Source organism: Amblyomma americanum, chromosome 1 (genome assembly GCF_052857255.1).
Source record: "Amblyomma americanum isolate KBUSLIRL-KWMA chromosome 1, ASM5285725v1, whole genome shotgun sequence".
NCBI classification, from domain to species: Eukaryota; Metazoa; Arthropoda; class Arachnida; order Ixodida; family Ixodidae; genus Amblyomma; species Amblyomma americanum.
In genome coordinates, this window is record NC_135497.1 from 393,066,420 (window position 1) to 393,083,294 (window position 16,875).

Genomic DNA, 16,875 nt, shown 5'->3' on the forward strand with positions numbered 1-16,875 from the left:
CGGTTGCGAAGCGGCAAAAATTTTGGTATTAAACTTATCACTAAAGAGGAAATTTCTCTTGCTAACCTTCGAGCAACACAGTTCAATATGACAAATATTGCGGCGAGACCAGAAAAAAAATGCACAAGTAACGGTGACAGCGCCAAAATGGTATCAGGGCCAGAAGCCTGACACAAAGCGTAAGGCGAGGTTTATATGAAAATAAAAAAAGTGGGTACGCATGAATGCACAAGCGACTCGGATGCCAGCCATGGGAACCAACCGTCGTGCACGGTTTCAAGTGAAGCCGAGGAGCGCGCCAGGTACTGAGGAGGAGGTTATAGAGAAAGAAAAGCCACCATGCTTCGGTCTGCGTGAGACCACAAATGAAGGAATGAAGAAGTGAGGGCGCGAGAAAGAAGTGTGCGTAATACGTGATGTCCGTGTTCCCAGTGAGTGCGCCCTGGCCGAGCAAAGACGTCATGAGGAAAACGAAGGTGACGCGGGAGGGCAAAGCGAGCGAAGTTCGCCATTCGAAGGACAGGAGCGTCGACATGGTAGTCGGGAGTCACACAAGCAGCGCGAGGGAAATTTGCATGCGAAAACGGCCTTGCCCGCACTCGGAGGCACGTCAAACGCGTTCTGCTGCGACCGCACGCAGTCACTGACCTTTCAGTCTTGTTTACTGACGTCACATGCGCTCACTCGTTCTCACGCACACTCACCGCCACTCACTGTAGATGAGTCACACGCGGGATCTGAACAGGGCGCTCCTGCTAATCTCCCGTTTGTTTGCATATCGCTATCGGCAGATGTCGCTACCAGTCACGAGCTGAGGAAGTTCGTGGTACGTGTGGTCCCGACGCCGCACATGGACTGTAAGAACGCCATAGTGGAGGCGTCCAAATTAATTTCGATGCCCCGGCCCTATTTAGCGTACACTGACGTCGCACAATGCACGAGCGCTTGCATTTCGCCTGTGTCGAAAGGCAGTTGCTGCGGCAGGAATCCGATCCCGCGATCTTGAGAATAATGATGTGGGTAGTGGGAACATCTGAGATGCTCTTTTACGCATCCACTGTTCATACCCATCAATTCTGGACAAAAACGGTTTTGAGCAGGAAACCGTTTATGAACGCAATTTTTCATAGAATGGAAGAATTCACTATAACAATTATTATATCCGCAGGTCAGCCGATGGCAGTCTTGCATTTTTTTCTATTAACGTTTTTCTATCGTCAAAAGCGTTCCCCATTGGTTTTCTATGGAAGTCTGAACTGTTCAATGCGATCAAATGAAATACTTTAAAATAAAGATTTTGCTACACAGCAGAAGAATGGACCATTACCTTCAATATTTCCATAACAGCTAGTATATTACAATTTTCCAATTTTCAAAATTTTTGTCCGAGAATGTTGGATATGCATCGATTAGACGATGGACAATATAGCAGTTGACGCCTGTGTTCTTGCGTCTAACACTTAAGAAGCGAAATGCCAGGTACAGGCGATGTGCGTGTTGGGCGCACCTGTACCTTATTCTTACAACTGTTGAAGCATTCTTTGCCCTTTTTGCTTGGTGTGCGCTCAACTGCATCACGCACGGCTGTCCCTCCTAACCCGAAGGAAAGATGAAAAGAACTGCTGCGCGTTGCAAATTAACATGATTAATTATTTTCCGTGTCACAACAGCACTGTGCGCTATGATGGATGCCCCAGTGTAGAGCTCGGAATTAATTTTGGTCACCAGACATGAACCCAAATATCTGCACATGGGCGTTTTTGATATCAAAATGCAGCCGCTATTTCCGGAATCGTAGCCGCTACCTTGAGCGCACCAGCTTCTAACGCCGTGGTCTCTGAGCCACGGCAACTGGTATTGGAATGAAATTTGAAGCGTCTCTTTTGGTAGTAGCTCAGTGGAAGCCGGAGCACTTTATTCAGAATGTAACTAAATATATTTCCCTTGACGTTTTATCTTGTGGAGATTAGTGTGAGGCTGGACAAAGCCGTAGGGCTACGAAATAAAATATTTAAGACGGAATATCAGTAACGGTAGCTTTGTAATAAAGTTTTTCGCGGGCTTAACTGTAAGCGAAAGAAATTCCAAACTCCCGGAAAAGCAACGTATTTTCTGACACAGATTTTTAAGTTCCTACTAACGTTGTTCAGCTTTTTCAATGACACCTTTCGTTCACCTTTAGCTACGCTTCAGGCGGTTAATTTCACCTATTCAGTTAGGTTAGCAAATTTTAAAAATTTCCGCTGGATCCAAGCGACTTCCCAGCAATATTGCTCTATTAATGGACTCTTTCATAAATGCTAAGTCCACTTCGCCTCAATGTTGCAATGCCCTACCGAGTGTGGAACATCAATTTTCTTAAACATAATATTACAGCCCCAGTTTGTGTTATGTAGCAGATATTTTCACGTGATTCACATGCATGCAAGGCTACCTGTGAAGCAGAAACAAGCAAGTTCAGCACTTTATTCTCGTTTTAATGAAGAGCAGTTACGCTATGATTGGGGTAAGGTGCAATGGGAAAAAGCTAACTCAACCAATAATGAAACGCTTCCGTATCGGTCCCGCCCTGAATAGGGTTGACAGGTAGATATTTTCTGCCACCAAACGCATTGCTTGAAAATCCACCGCAAAGTGGCGCTTGTTTGCGGAGAGGTTTGCGTATTCTTAGCAGAGCATTTTCCATCCAGTGCTGGCTATAACTTCCGGGAAGTGAGCAGGTGGTGCTCACCGCAGCGTGTCGCACATGCGGCGTCCCGCCTCTGCGCGCTTCCGTCGCCCCGCGGCAGCCGTGCGAAACGGGCCCGGGTCTTGCGTAAGTGTCTCAAGTACATGCAAGGGTTATTCCGCCTAAACCGCCGCTTTAAGCTCAAGAAATTCCTCACGACATACAGGGCTGGTCGAAAAAAAAATATGTTAAAAAGAAACGCCAGTTCGGGCTCAGTTGTTCGACGAAAAGGATTTGTTTTGTTTCTTTCGTTCAATTTTTTGTCGTTCAATAAATGCCCGGCTTCCGGGCAACGTTTTCCGGATTCCTTGCCGCGGTAGGTTATCTGGGCTATAGCTGCGAAAGGGCCCTGTTGACAGGTCGTTCCTTTTTTTTTCTCTGTCTTCTATGAAGTTCTCAAAACAAAAGTTCTTTGTGGCATCCGCAAGAGACCCGCCGCGGTGGCTCAGTGGTTAGGGCGCTCGACTACTGATCCGGAGCTCCCGGGTTCGAACCCGACCGCGGCGGCTGCGTTTTTATGGAGGAAACACGCTAAGGCGCCCGTGTGCTGTGCGATGCCAGTGCACGTTAAAGATCCCCAGGTGGTCGAAATTATTCCGGAGCCCTCCACTACGGCACTTCTTTCTCCCTTTCTTCTTTCACTCCCTCCTTTATCCCTTCCCTTACGGCGCGGTTCACGTGTCTAACAATATATGAGACAGATACTGCGCCATTTCCTTTCCCCAAAAAACCAATTATTATTATTATTATTATCCGCAACAGCGTTTCCGCATGAGATTGATCCAATTCAGACATAGTTCAATTGGTCATCGCGACTGACCAGCGCGCGGAGCCGTCACGATATTTGACTCAGCTATGGCTTCGTTAGCCACTGCCCAGCGTTGGAGGTGCGGACACGGCTCGGACCGGTGTGACGTGCACCCTTTGTCGTCATAAATCTTGTTCTTAGTTGTTAATTCATATTTATATGGTTTGGCATTTTGTTAGGTTTTTATTCACTAACTTATTTGCTTAACTGCATAAGCACTTTGTTTGTCCGTTTGCTTTTTGTTAACTTACTAGTTTTGTTTTTGTTGGCTTGTTTCTTCGTGGAAAAACCTGCGGCAAAAAAAATCTTCGTGAAAAAAACAACATTATAGCAGGAGGAATATAATCGCAATAACAAATAAACCTAAGAACTATGGTACATCACTCCGAACAGAACTTGTAGGGACAGTGCATAGTTTCAGGAAACATTGTAGCGCATACGAAAGACAAACGCGATTACTAGCTTGTGTCTGGTGTCGTTCTTCTCTTTCGTATTTGTCTCGCGTATGCGCAATAATGGTTCCCGAAATCATTTTAAACATGGGAGACCCGCAAAGGTCACAAAAACGTGAGGCAGACGCAGAAGATAACACGCACTCCAGATTAGGACGTGCTTGCAGGAGGGACCAGAAGTCCTGCGTCGTTTGCCAGCTGGCGACATCAGATGGAAGTTTATTCCAAGTGGCAGTAGTGCTTGGAAAAAACAAACCCGGTGAACAAAATGGTACACAGGAACGGGGCTCCGGATTTTGAGAATGTGATCGCTGCGTTCAGAAAAGCGCATGCGGCGTGTAAAAGTACGCCTTCCTGCCAACGCCTGTTTTGTCATAAGACGTTCGGTAGCAACCTTGGCGTTTGCTAGCCAGCCGTTTCCTGCATTTCGCTGAAAGGTCCCAGCCTAGAGATCTGCCACCGCAGCTGAAAAACTGCTGTTCTAGTCACGGGTACTACAGAAAAAGCGGCCGGCCTAGCTATTTTGGGCGCCCTTCAGAGAGTCGACAAATCAGAATAGTGAAGATTCCGTGCTGGCCAAGCAGCATCCTGTCTCCCAGTACTCCAAAAACAGTCCATCTTGGAATTCCTAAACTATATGTAGGAGTTACGACAATAGTTGCCCTCATCCCCGAGTGGTTTGGAAAAGGAGTCACTCTGCATGGCCCACAAGGAAAGCTGGTGGCTTGTAGTGATTTCTCTCTTTTAGGGAGACTGTAGAGGGACATCGAAAGAGCTCTGCGAATCTGTCTTAAGCTGCCTTTGTCGCATAGGTATCCAAAGATGATGCGCTGGCGGTTTCACTGCGTAGAACAAAGCACTTTACAGCAGTTCCTTCTGGGCGCGATGTCAGAAATGTTACTAACTCGTTATTAAACGACTTCCGTCGCTGGAGTCCTACGAATAAGTAAGAAAAAAGTTCAAACGTAGCCCGCGAATTCCATGGGCTGTTTGATGTCGTAACGCCTGTGTAATGTGGATCATGACAACGTCAAATAAATGGTAATAATCGCGTGGGACACAGCACGGATTACGTCTTCGGACCAGCGCGAAATGGCCGCCAGCAATGGCTCAGCAAGCGAAGGCTCGTTAGGTAAGCAATGCCTGGCGAGAAGCCTGGTTTCACCTCATTCCCACCAGAAAATACAACTAGTTGCCTTGCTCTCACCTACGCCAGTGACGGCGCTGAGCTAAGGAAGTTAATGGTGCCCTTTGAAATGGAAAGCAGCGAGCGCAACACGTGATTTCAGGGTTTAATTTATGCAGGCATCATCCTATATGGCAATTAGTTTTACGCTCAGACGAACAAAACTTGGTAGAACAATGAGGACAAATTGATGTTGGCATGCGCCGATAAATTACCGCGTTGTACCAAGAGACAGGCGGCTCTCACTGAAATCGGAGCTTGTATAAGCTATAAAAGGCCAGGAAATGAAATAAGGCCACCGCCGGTACCGGCTGTTATCGCGAGGCAGCTGTGGTGACGACGAAGCCGAATTAAGCGCAGATCTCTGAGGCCAGGATACACTGTCATTAATTTCCAGACAGTGATCAGGGATATTTAAGAACTTTTCGCTGGACTAGTTGCTCCATTCTGCCTTAAGTACAGCAGCGCGAATGAGGGTGCCCGCTCTTTACTGTCTCATCTTCGTTTCGCCTTCATTCGCTCTGCTTTTCTTATGTCAAAAGCGATCACGGAGTACATGTACTTTCGGTCTTGGCGTCATGAGTTTAAATCGTGTGGCGGGAACACAAGTGCTCCATTTGTAAATCCACTTTTCTCAGCAATAAATGCGCCTTTCGCTGCCGAGAAATCATCAGCGTAGCCACAAAGAGCCAACGTAGGGACTCTTTACTAACGGAACAAAAACTGTGCGGAGCTTTCCTCGGTGTGCCTTTTTTGAAAGAGCGCGGCCTGCAGGTTTCCTGTGACTCATTCTGTTTTAATTGTAGTTTTTCGCAGTCGCATGCCCCGCGTCGCTACCATCAACTGAGATGCCAACGTTGACCGGATAACAAGCTTATGTGCATGCGTCAGTGTACAAGCTGATGATGTAGCTGCTGCCTTCTTTTTTCCCATGTATTTCCCTAACACGGCGGGCCCCACTATAGCCAGGGACACGAACCGTGTTCGCGGCGCACCCACTCACTTAGCCTTGCGTTATCTCTCATCCCCCCCCCCCCCCCCCTCTGCCGTCCCCTGCCCGTTTCTTTTTTCGTCCTGTAGCGGTTAATTGCGCGACGTTCTAAGCGAGCTATGGGCAGCCGCCTGTACCGGGCCGTGCGCTGGTCAGCCCCTACGTGCGTCCCCTGTCTGCGCTTTGCCTATCCGTTATCCGCGGCGCGCCCGTGTGGGTCCGAGTTTTATCAACTATAAGGCGCACAGTGTGCCCTCGACGGCACAATGTTGAGTTGGCAATTTTTTTTCTCTCCCCGCTCAGGCCATGTTCCGTGCCCGAGGGTTAATATGCGCGCACTTTCCTGTGGGTCACTGGGTGCGCGCTGCTCTGCGTGGCTTCCAGCGCAGCGTGAATGGAAACCGAACGAGGTGGTTCTCGTTGAAATTAGGGAGCGCGTCCACCTGAAATATGGACGGGGCTATCAAGGGCAGGGAGACAGCGTGCTGGTGAAAGTGACTCAGCATCGTCTGTCTTCCCTCGTTCCTGTCCATAGTTCCTATGGACGTGCGTCCTAATTTGCCAGGCACGGTTTATTTTAGCGTGGATGAATGCGCAAGTTTTAACGCTCGCTGTGTGTGTGTGTGTGTGTGTGTGTGTGTGTGTGTGTGTGTGTGTGTGTGTGTGTGTGTGTGTGTGTGTGTGTGTGTGTGTGTGTGTGTGTGTGTGTGTGTGTGTGTGTGTGTGTGTGTGTGTGTGTGTGTGTGTGTGTGTGTGTGTGTGTGTGTGTGTGTGTGTGTGTGTGTGTGTGTGTGTGTGTGTGTGTGTGTGTGTGTGTGTGTGTGTGTGTGTGTGTGTGTGTGTGTGTGTGTGTGTGTGTGTGTGTGTGTGTGTGTGTGTGTGTGTGTGCGCGCGCGCGCGCGCGCTACGGGTGCGCGAGAAATGTGGTTTAGTATACAGACAACGAGCAATTAACACACTTGTAATATAGTGGAAATTAACGATGGTGTTTAATCACACGTTTTGGAGCTTGATAAGAAATATTCGACCCCAGCTTTGTCATCATGTGACTGAACTTTTCTTACCTGCACCATATAAATAAGACAAATAAAATTCGAAGAGTCTACACCAGAGTCGAGCTATAATGGAACGCCTTTATATATACAGCGACTGCCCTTAGTGACTACTGCGAAGCAATAATTATAGATTTTTTAGTGTCATACTGAGTTTCACAGGAGGCGTTTTTCTAGGCAAAATCATTTGAGCGATTCAGCCTGTCGGGTCGCCCGAAACATTCTTGATCAGGGAACAGCTTCGCTTGTTCCGTTGCCCGGGTGGTTCGCCATCATAATCTGACGTTAGTGTCAGAGCTCTGCTGTAAGAATATACCTTATAAGAGCTTTGCAGCGACCTTTGCCTGGTTCCTGGAAGCTCATGTTTCCGCATAAGCTTCCAAACAAGAGAGAGAGAGCATGGGCATACGATGTTTACGCGCTGTAGTGAAACGCATGTAGGACCATATGACACCGCAGTTCTTATCAGGCAGCGTGCCTACATATCTCAAAGGGTGATCTGTCTCGACTAGAAGGGCCTACGTGATTCGCGGTGCTGCTTGTTATGAAACACCGCTGAGCACACATGACCAACGGGCACATTTCAAGCGCGAAGAGCCTTGTTGATGACAGTTATTACAACATGCGTATGTGATGATAAGGTGCCTTGTTATCCACTGAGGGTGGAGAGAGGCTGTTGTAATGATTTCATTCATTTCATTCTGGTTCTTTGGCCACATTAATTGCCTCATGCCCTCGCTGACACTGCACTCAGACAGACGGGTGCATGGCAAGAATAGAATAGAATCGGAAGAAAATAACTGCACCTCAGCGGCCTTAAATACAACGCGCGCCTTTCATCCACTGCTTAAGAATAAACCAAGATTACAAGGCGCAGGTAATTGCTCCGAGAAAACAGTGCCCGGAAAAAAGCGACGTCATTGTTCTCGTTTTCCACCTGTACACGTGATTCCAAATCGATGCTCAATTTAAGCCGCCGCGATGGCTGAGTGATTGTGGCGCTCGCGATCCCAACCGCGGTGGTCGCAATTCGATGGAGGCGAAATGCTAGAGGCCCGTGTACTGTGCGATGATGTCAGTGCACGTTAAAGAACCCCGGGTGGTCGAAATTATCCGGAGCCCTTCACTACGGCGTCTCTCATAGCCTGAGTCGCTTCGGGACGTTAAACACCCATACCAAACCACATCCATATTTAAAGCAGCACATGGCTCATAAACTAATGAGCACGGAAAAGCACAAGAATGTGCAGATTTGTCAATTAAATCTCAAGCGATATTGAGTAGCAAACATTCCTACCTTGCTTTCTGTGAGCAGCTTATGAAAAATTGACAGTCTCTGGGGTTTGCTTACCCGACCTGCTGGTTTTGTCGTTCACTCGCTGCGCAAGTCTTCATCGTCGACTTCATGGATTTCAACTTCTCTCGGAAGTGCTCGTCGACCACCTAGGACTCCGCTTTCGCACCAGCTGCATTTTGAAACGCCAGAATTTGTTTTTGATGGGATAACATTTAGGTTGTCGTCTCACAACAAATTTCCTGCTTATTAGTCATGAAATTCTCTGATTAGTTGAGAGAGGTAACGTGACCTTGCGACGTCATGTACCTACCCAACGGATTGCGGAGCAAATTGCCCACCGTTGCCAAATTCAATGCAGTTGCCACATACCCACTGTGGCGCTTCGCATGAGCCTTACGGAAGCTCGGGAAGAGCACCCTGGGTCCGTATTCCGAGTTTGTGTCATAATAAAAAGCGTCATAAACTGCTGCAGCGGCCACACCTGATTGGTCGAAACGCCGGAAGCGGATGCGATGGTTCGGATGCAGCGAAAAGGGTCGAAGAAACCGGACGGTGACGTCAAACATATACCAGCAGATGCTCAAGGACAGCGAACACGGCGGTGTGCTCTGAAGCGGAGCCTTTCGCTTCGAAGTGAACTCGTCAGTGTTACTGCGTTTTTCGGCACGTGAATTCGCTATAAACTGGCTACGGAGTCGCTTCATCTTATCTTGCGTATAAAAAAAATTGGATGGAGGATAAATTTGGCGCGTTTTTTTTACTTCGTTGAACGGTTCGGTAGCTCCTAGGCCTAACGAGCATTTGACATGCCAGAGGTGGTTTTTCGGCATCCCTTACAGTTCTCGATACCCGCTATGGTGTGGCTCTGCATTCAGCTCGCGGGTTAGCCTGGAAGTTAGTTTTCTGGCGTCAGTGTGGGCGTGCGTGCGCTTCGTATCATGGCGAACCCGTGAAAACTTCGTCTGCGAAGTTTCCCAATGCACATATGAAGAGAAACACAGCAAATGACTTTTTTAGCGCATCCATTTTATTTATTTGCTGAGAAAAAAAAAACCCTAAAATCGGCATGTCGCGGTTATTGCAGTGCCTGCATAAAAAAATGAAAAACGTAAATTAGCGTCTGCAGAACCGTCCGATCACAGCACCAACTTACGTTCAGCGATGTCGCAGGCGGCAAGTCGTCGCGGCGTCTTGGTTCAGCACAACACGGAGCGCGCATTGTGCAGCGATTGAGTGCATGCTACAAATTTTCCTCTCCGTTCCCTTTTACCCTCAAGATAAATGTAAAACGCCGTGTTGTGCGAACAAGCTACAGCTGCTTTTTATTTACCACTGCCGATGTGGCTGTAGCGGCCGTCTTCTGTCACTGTAAAACCATGCGTAGTAGCGTGCAATATTTTCTTCTTTAAGTATACCTCTGGAGGATGTAGAAAAGAGTATCTGAACTATCGTTTCTATTTGTTGAAGTCCATTGGGTAAATAAAGCAGCTTTTGTGTAACACTTTTACAGTGGAATCCGATGTGGAACTAAACTTGTGGCTGAATTTTTCTTCGGTCGCTTTGGTCACGTTCGATTTCCCGGCAAAGAGCAATAGCGCCGCTGGAAGTTTCGCTGCGGCAACCGCAACGCAGTGACATCCTGCCGCCACTCACAGTCGCAACCGTACCGACATCCGCTTCCGGCGTTTCGAAAAATCAGCTGTGGCCGCTGCAGCAGATTATGACGCTTTTTTATGACACAAACTCGGAATACGGCCCCTGGGTCTCACAAGCCCCACCGGTGCCTGTGTTTGAAACAGCCACCTGCTAGGACAGTGGCGCATTGCCTAACCGCTGCACCACTGCGCAAAAGTGGTGTGATTCTCTGCGATCCACGCCCGCGGTTGAGAGGGCCGTGGCGTTAACACGTGACCATCATAGGTCACCGCAAATTTGAAAATTTGAGGACCCCCCCCCCCAATTTGCAAGTTGGCCCACTGCAGAAAATTCATGGATTAGTACGGATTAGCATGCATATTAAGATGGATTAGTGGGTCGGACTAGTATAATCCCATATGGTAGTGCAATGGAAAGTACTCAGAACATTCTAGAAGGTGATAACTCATTCATGCCATATAAGGGTAATGGAACCGGCTCCAACCGGTGTTATGGCGGCAAGATCTCAAGAGGAACATTAGACTCTCATTGCAGACAGTGTAGCAGGCAGCCTAAATGCTTTAGCATTTTCTTCTTTGAGAATGCCGTTAAAAAGGCCCCAAGTTGTCTCCCTTTTATTTCTCTTACACACTCGCGAAAAGAGAAAGTTAGGCTCGCACAAGGTTGCCACTTGTTGAAAACAAGCGCGAGTTCATCGTCAAACTTTGAAACAAGCGCGGTTCTACCTATGCTGCCGTGGTAGGGAGTCCTCCGTAACGCCGCCATACTGGATAAGCTGAGGCGCCTCCTTTGGGTAGTGAAAATCGCCAATAGGCAGGTGACTGAAGCAGCACCAGCCGGGTGCGGCGGGGCACCTGATACACTGTCTTTAATTCCTCCGCTGCCTTGGATGGGCGGACTCGGGCCAGCAGCTACCGTGCGCGGCGCCCAACAGTGCGGCCCCACGGCGCCTGGCTGCTTCGGGCTCCGCGCTCAAGTGGAGCGTGTCACGGCCACTCCCGGAGTCGCTAACGGGGCGCGCACGAGGGCTCAGCTTCGCGCATTGGTTTATCGCCGCATCATCAGCCGCCGCTCCCTCGTTTTCGCGTCCGAGGGGCGCCACTTTTCCTCGCTGCTCACCGGACCGGGCGAGTAAGGTCCGGTCTTCGCGCGATGGTGGCCGCCGATGCTGCATGCGCGCGCAGGCGCGTCTGCACCCTGCACGTAATTAGCGCCTTTGTTGTCAGAAGCGAAGCGACTCCATTGTGAGAAGCGATGAGTGCGCGGAGCTACTCCTGAAGCACGCTGTATTGAAGACTGCCCAATCTGCTTTAATCAGTTTCTTGTTCTTGTGCATGGGTAAAAGCTCACGCCGAAGGCCTGATTGAACTCCTGAGAGGACGGGCTGGAAATGGCTTCTCACTGTGGGGTTGAATTGGGGAGATAAATATGTTCTCCCCACTCAATCGCGGCTGACACGGTTCAAAGCCGCCCGGACCCCACCCCGTGATCGCGTACGCTACCGACCGCTCGCCGACCACGGCGGGCCTTGCTCTGAGGGAACAAAGGAACGACACACTGGCTGACACAAACAGGCATTTATTGCTACAGCAACAATAACGCCAGCTAGCAACAAGGTACGCTAATGAATCAAGGTCGTCCGACTCACCAGGAAGGTTCAGAGCGAATGTTCGCCCGCGCTAGGGCAAGGGATATATACTCCGAAGGCCGGACGGGACGAGTACGGGAGCCTGTCTCCCCGTCGCTTCCTCGCCCCTCCGGCGAAGAGCGGAGCCGCGAGCGACACGTCCGCTCGCGCCGACGATCCCAGCCGAAGCCCCCATGCCCCTCTCCCGCGCTCGGGCTTTGGCAGTCTCCCGCGCAGCGATGCTGGCGCCCTCTCTTGCCAGTTAATGTAACTGACAAGGGAATGCGCTCATCCTCGAGGTGAGACTGGCGCTGCACGGTGCCTCGCAGGAAAGCAAACACAGGGGGCTGCAAGGCAGGTCCCCACATCACATAGAACGGTCCAGATTTTTATATACTGCATTGGTTTATTAAACGCGACTACTAACTTAACATTATTTATCCAATAGGCGTTCAGGCGCTCCTCGTACGCTGTTCAAGGGTTTTATTAACGATCACGCTATCAGAGGGGACTACAGGCCTTTGAACGCTAATGTGTTTTGGACACTTGTGACAGGAAAGCGCCGGAGTTTCAAATGAAAAGCATCGGGCTGCAGTTCTTTAATGAGTTCCCCTTTATTCTGCAATCTGACGCGCACTGTGCTTGTTTTAGGTGAGAACTTGGCTTTCGTTTACTTTTTTAAATTTTCGTACAGTTGGAAGGGGGAGGAGGAGCGAGGGCGAATGCATTTCATTACAATGTGACGCTCTGCACACTAAGCGTAAATTGAAAGAACAGAATCCGCCATCTCCAGTCCTTTAAAGACTCAGCAGATAATCGCTCAAGGCTTATTTATTGTCTCTGTACTTCATTCATGCCATAAATAGCTTGTGGACATCTGCCTAACCACCGTGTTCCGGAGTACGGCATTGTTGTACGGGCACAATTAATTTTAATGGCCGCCATCTTGGCTATAACGCTACAACGAGAAACGCCATTTTGGATTTGGGAAACAAACTACGCCGCCATTTCGTCCCCTGACGTCATAATTGCGTGGTTCCTCGTTTATACGCCATACTGGACTGTGACATCATAATTGGCAGCCGAATTTGGTCTCCATTTTCGATTTGAGATTCTGAAACTATGTCGCCACCTTTAAATATGACGTCATAATCACGTGATTTCACTTCTGTCCGCCACATTGGATTTTGACGCCATCATCGGCACCCGATTTTGGCTACCATCTTGAATTATGCCGTAATAGTCACGTGGAGGCCTAAGTCGGCCGCCATCTTGGATTAATAATGACGTCATCAATTAACTATCATTATTGGCCGACATCTTGCACTTACAAGTTACGTTACCAATCAATTACCAATTCGATATACTAATGACGTCACCAATCAATCACTAATTGGGTTGCTATATCGATTTACTATGGTGGCCGCCATCTTGAATTCCATGCACTTGAAAATTTCACGCTGAAAGGAGGTGGTAGCAGACCCCAAGAAATCGAGAAACGTGATGAGTAAGAGCGAACGCTCTTAAAACTGGAGGGGATACTTAAGCTCCGCCTTAAGGGTATGCCGCGACAGCGCTAATGGCTTAAGGTCCATACTTGCGGAATCCGCCTTTTTCACATAGCCGTTCTGCATGCGCGCCTCATCTCCTCCAGCTCCACTGGTTGAAAATTAAATCCCCAGCTGCTACTGCGCATGCGCAGTTCCTGTTAGTGACAGGAGCATGCGACAGATGGCGACAGCTGTCAAGCACACACTTGCCATTTCGCAGGCGCAGCTAGCTCCTCGTGGAAACAGATCGCCCCTGCGTGTGCCACGAGCGTTTGCTTTCAAAAAGTAGCAGACGAACTTTCGTAACTCCCCAGAGGGCGCAAATCCTGTGAAAAAGGCAGACTGCTCATGCTCTACTTTAGATTCATAGATCCCTGGAAGTCCTCACACCACTCCTGACGCGCCACCGGTGGGGCTTGTGAAACCCGCCTTGCTATTCCCGAGCAACCTCTCGCGACCAATCATTAAGTGCAACCTGCCACGGTGCGCAGTTTGCCCACAATCCGGTGGGCAGGTTGTGATGACGCCACAACCTCCGAGGATATCTTTCGTGGATTTTGCGCTCACGGCCAACGACGCCGACGACGGACGCCGTCTTTTCTGCGGCACGGGCCGCTTAACGCGACTTATATGCCGTAATTGTTTTATTCGCACAGCTACGCACGACAGAGCCTGGCGGTACAAAGGAATGGACGGCTGCTGAATCTTTCTGTGAAAAAGCGGCATTACTTTCCGTAGTGTGTGCTCTATATGACTGCTCGAGGAAGAAAATTTAATTACAGGACAAGGCTGTAAATATTGCGATGTGATTAAATGGAAAATGAACAGTTAAGGATATATAATTATGCCAGTCCCATCGCCTTTGGCCGTAAGGTCCACACTGAGGCGGGGTGGCTACGCTTCGCTGACGGTTCTCAAGGAAGTGCACCGAAAGAACGCAGACTTTAAGCGAGCGGACTTTAAGACGCTTTCTTCGTTAGCAGCGTTTAAAGCAGATTCGCGCGTGCTTCGCAAATGGCGCGGGAGGAAAAAGGCGGGAGTTTCGTGCGTGAATAGAGCCGATCGACGAATTATTGGATCCATTTGTGCGACCACGTACAACGCCACATTGCGCTCACGCTTCGATAGCGAAATCAAAGACCGTTTGAGGGTCCTTTTATATACAGGGCGCGCCGACCCAAGCAAGAGCGATAGCGCCGGTAGTATATATATAATCGCGCTCCAGCGGGTGAATATCTCTTACTACCGCGTGACCAGCACTTTCCTTCGCCGTTTTTCCCAGCGGACCCGACGGCGGGCACTTTCCGCGTGCGTGTTTGTGGCGAAAACGTGAGCCAGTAAGTAGTTGGGCTCCGCGGCGAACTGTACGCGCGTTTCGCCGGGTGGGGGGGGGGGGGGGGGGGGGGGGCAGCCTGAGAGGGCCTGCCCGCAGTGCGTGCCGACGAGGCCATCTCGGGGAACATCTCGGGCACTCTCCTTCGCATTGTCCGGCCGGGAAAACAAAGGGCACCCCGCCCCTGTTGGCTGGCTCTTCTTCTTCGTGCGCCTCCCCCCTGCTGCGTTCGAGGCGCGAGAATAACCGCATCGCGAGCGGAACAACTTGTTGCGACTGCGCGGCTAAAGCGGCCGTGTCTGGAGCGCGCATATTGATCGTCCCAGGCCGCGTTCGTTTGCCGTCGGTGGGAAGCGACCGTGGGAATCACGGGAGCGCGCACGTGCTGCGGCGGCGCACGCGTTCGCGTGCTGCCAGTTTGTGCGTGCAGGCGCGGAAACTAAATTTGGCCTCGAAGTGCGGCTTCTTTGCAGACCGCGGTAAGAGTGGCCCAGCTCTCAATATGCCAGTACAATTGTGTGGTGTGGGAAAAGAAACAAAGGACAATAATGAAGGAGAAAAGGCGGAGGGGGCAAGCCGTCCTGAGCTGATGGATGTGTTTTTTTTTTTTGTTTCGGCAGGTTTTTCTGAACGAGCCTGCACACGCGCCCCTGCGGTGTCTTGGCAACGTCGCTCGTACGCATATAGAGGAAAGAGTCGTAAATCCTTGACCCCACTCGCTAAGTAAGCGGCTCGAGTAATCGCGAACGCGATAGCCCGACTCGGTCCTGTAAAGGCTGTGAACCGACAGGGGAGACGGCCGCGGCGGTTCGGTTGCATCTGACGTTCGAACGCCATCGACGTCACGTCGCGGTCAGTGCAGGAGCCCAGCTGGACACTCTCTCGTGTGAGCTAGTGCCTTGTTCTGTGGTTGGCGCCTGCTTGTTGTCGGTAACACGGGTTCCTCTCTGCCTCCCAGGAGCGATAAGGGGTGAGAACCCGAGCCTGGAGCGCATGAACCCTGTGCTTCCCTTTCGCGGTTTATTATTGCACGCCAACTGAGTTTTCTAGGAGAAGCATATCGTCTATGCTACGCTTCGTATATGTTTGCATCCTCGGAGCAGTATGTTCACCCCGCCGGAACAATTAACGTACCTTTGATGGCGAAAGTGCATCAGTGACAAAGGCCGCGGTGAGCTCGAATGTTAGGCAAGGTCAGAGACGATAGTGCGGCAGCAAGGGAGTTCGAACAAGCAGCCGCTGGACGCGAAGCACAGCAAGATGGCTGGAGCAGTGCCGCTTCTCTGCACAGGGCATAGCAATGCCGCCCGTTCAGAGATTCTTCGCAAATTACGCTTTGCTGCCAAGTCGCGTTCGGCGATCGGGAACGATGTCTGAATCACGCTGCGGTTTCAAGTTTGTCGGTGCCAGATAATTGTCATAGTAATATTCACTGCTCAAATCGCCCACAATTTAACCGTTAAGCGGGCCCGTCAAAGACAGCGTGACGCTTTGGGGCATGGGACCAAAAATGTAGCCGTTCAGGATTCAGTCCAAGATATATTACAAAACTTGCAATAAAGAGATGCAAGGTGCAAAGCACAGTTTTTTTTAGTGCACGTTAATGAAGCCCATGCGGTAGAAATTTCCGGAGCCCTTCACTACGGCGTCCCTCATGGCCTGAGTCGCACGTTAAACCCCCATCAACCAAGCCAAAACACAGCTTTACTGGAGACTCAATCAAAAGGTACAGCTCGTTATTATAAGACAACGGAGTTCTACCAGACAGTGTGGGTCGCCATAACACAGGATTGAAAAAATGTAGTGTTTTAAGCATTCATCGAATTGTTTGAGCTTGGTCTTAGAATCAACTGGGACGTAGTCATCTGGAAGGAGATTCGAAACTGTCGCGATATGTACGCTTGGTTTCCTTTAGCTCAGTGCGTAGAGTGACGAAGCACAATATATCGTGAGGATTTTCTTAATGTGAGGCTTAGAACATTGCCATTTTTAAAACTGAGTTATCTTTCAGGCATATTATGATTACACTACTTATTTCTCACTGATCAATGCACCACAGATTAAAAAAAGAAAGACCAATTCCTCTGCCATTTACTTGGTTTCGGTGATTGTTGACTTCCTTCTATGCTCCAAATAGTAGCCTGAGATGACTGTCTGCACAAAAAGAAGGCGAAAAGAAGCTACTGCAAGGAATT

The 16,875-nt window shown here is 49.6% G+C and overlaps 1 protein-coding gene and 1 long non-coding RNA gene across 3 annotated transcripts in view; one reads left to right on the plus strand and one right to left on the minus strand.

Moving 5' to 3' along the window:
- The window catches only part of LOC144115719 (uncharacterized), a 122,314-nt gene extending 110,365 nt beyond the window's left edge, over positions 1 to 11,949 (minus strand). The window contains exons 1-2 of the long non-coding RNA XR_013311519.1: positions 11,819 to 11,949; positions 8,569 to 8,683 (exon numbers count right to left, since the gene is read on the minus strand). This is a non-coding gene — a long non-coding RNA (uncharacterized LOC144115719). The remainder of the gene's footprint in view (positions 1 to 8,568; positions 8,684 to 11,818) is intronic.
- The window catches only part of LOC144115717 (SH2 domain-containing protein 4A-like), a 336,736-nt gene that overhangs the window by 111,264 nt on the left and 208,597 nt on the right, over positions 1 to 16,875 (plus strand). The gene's annotated exons all lie outside the window — the stretch shown is intronic.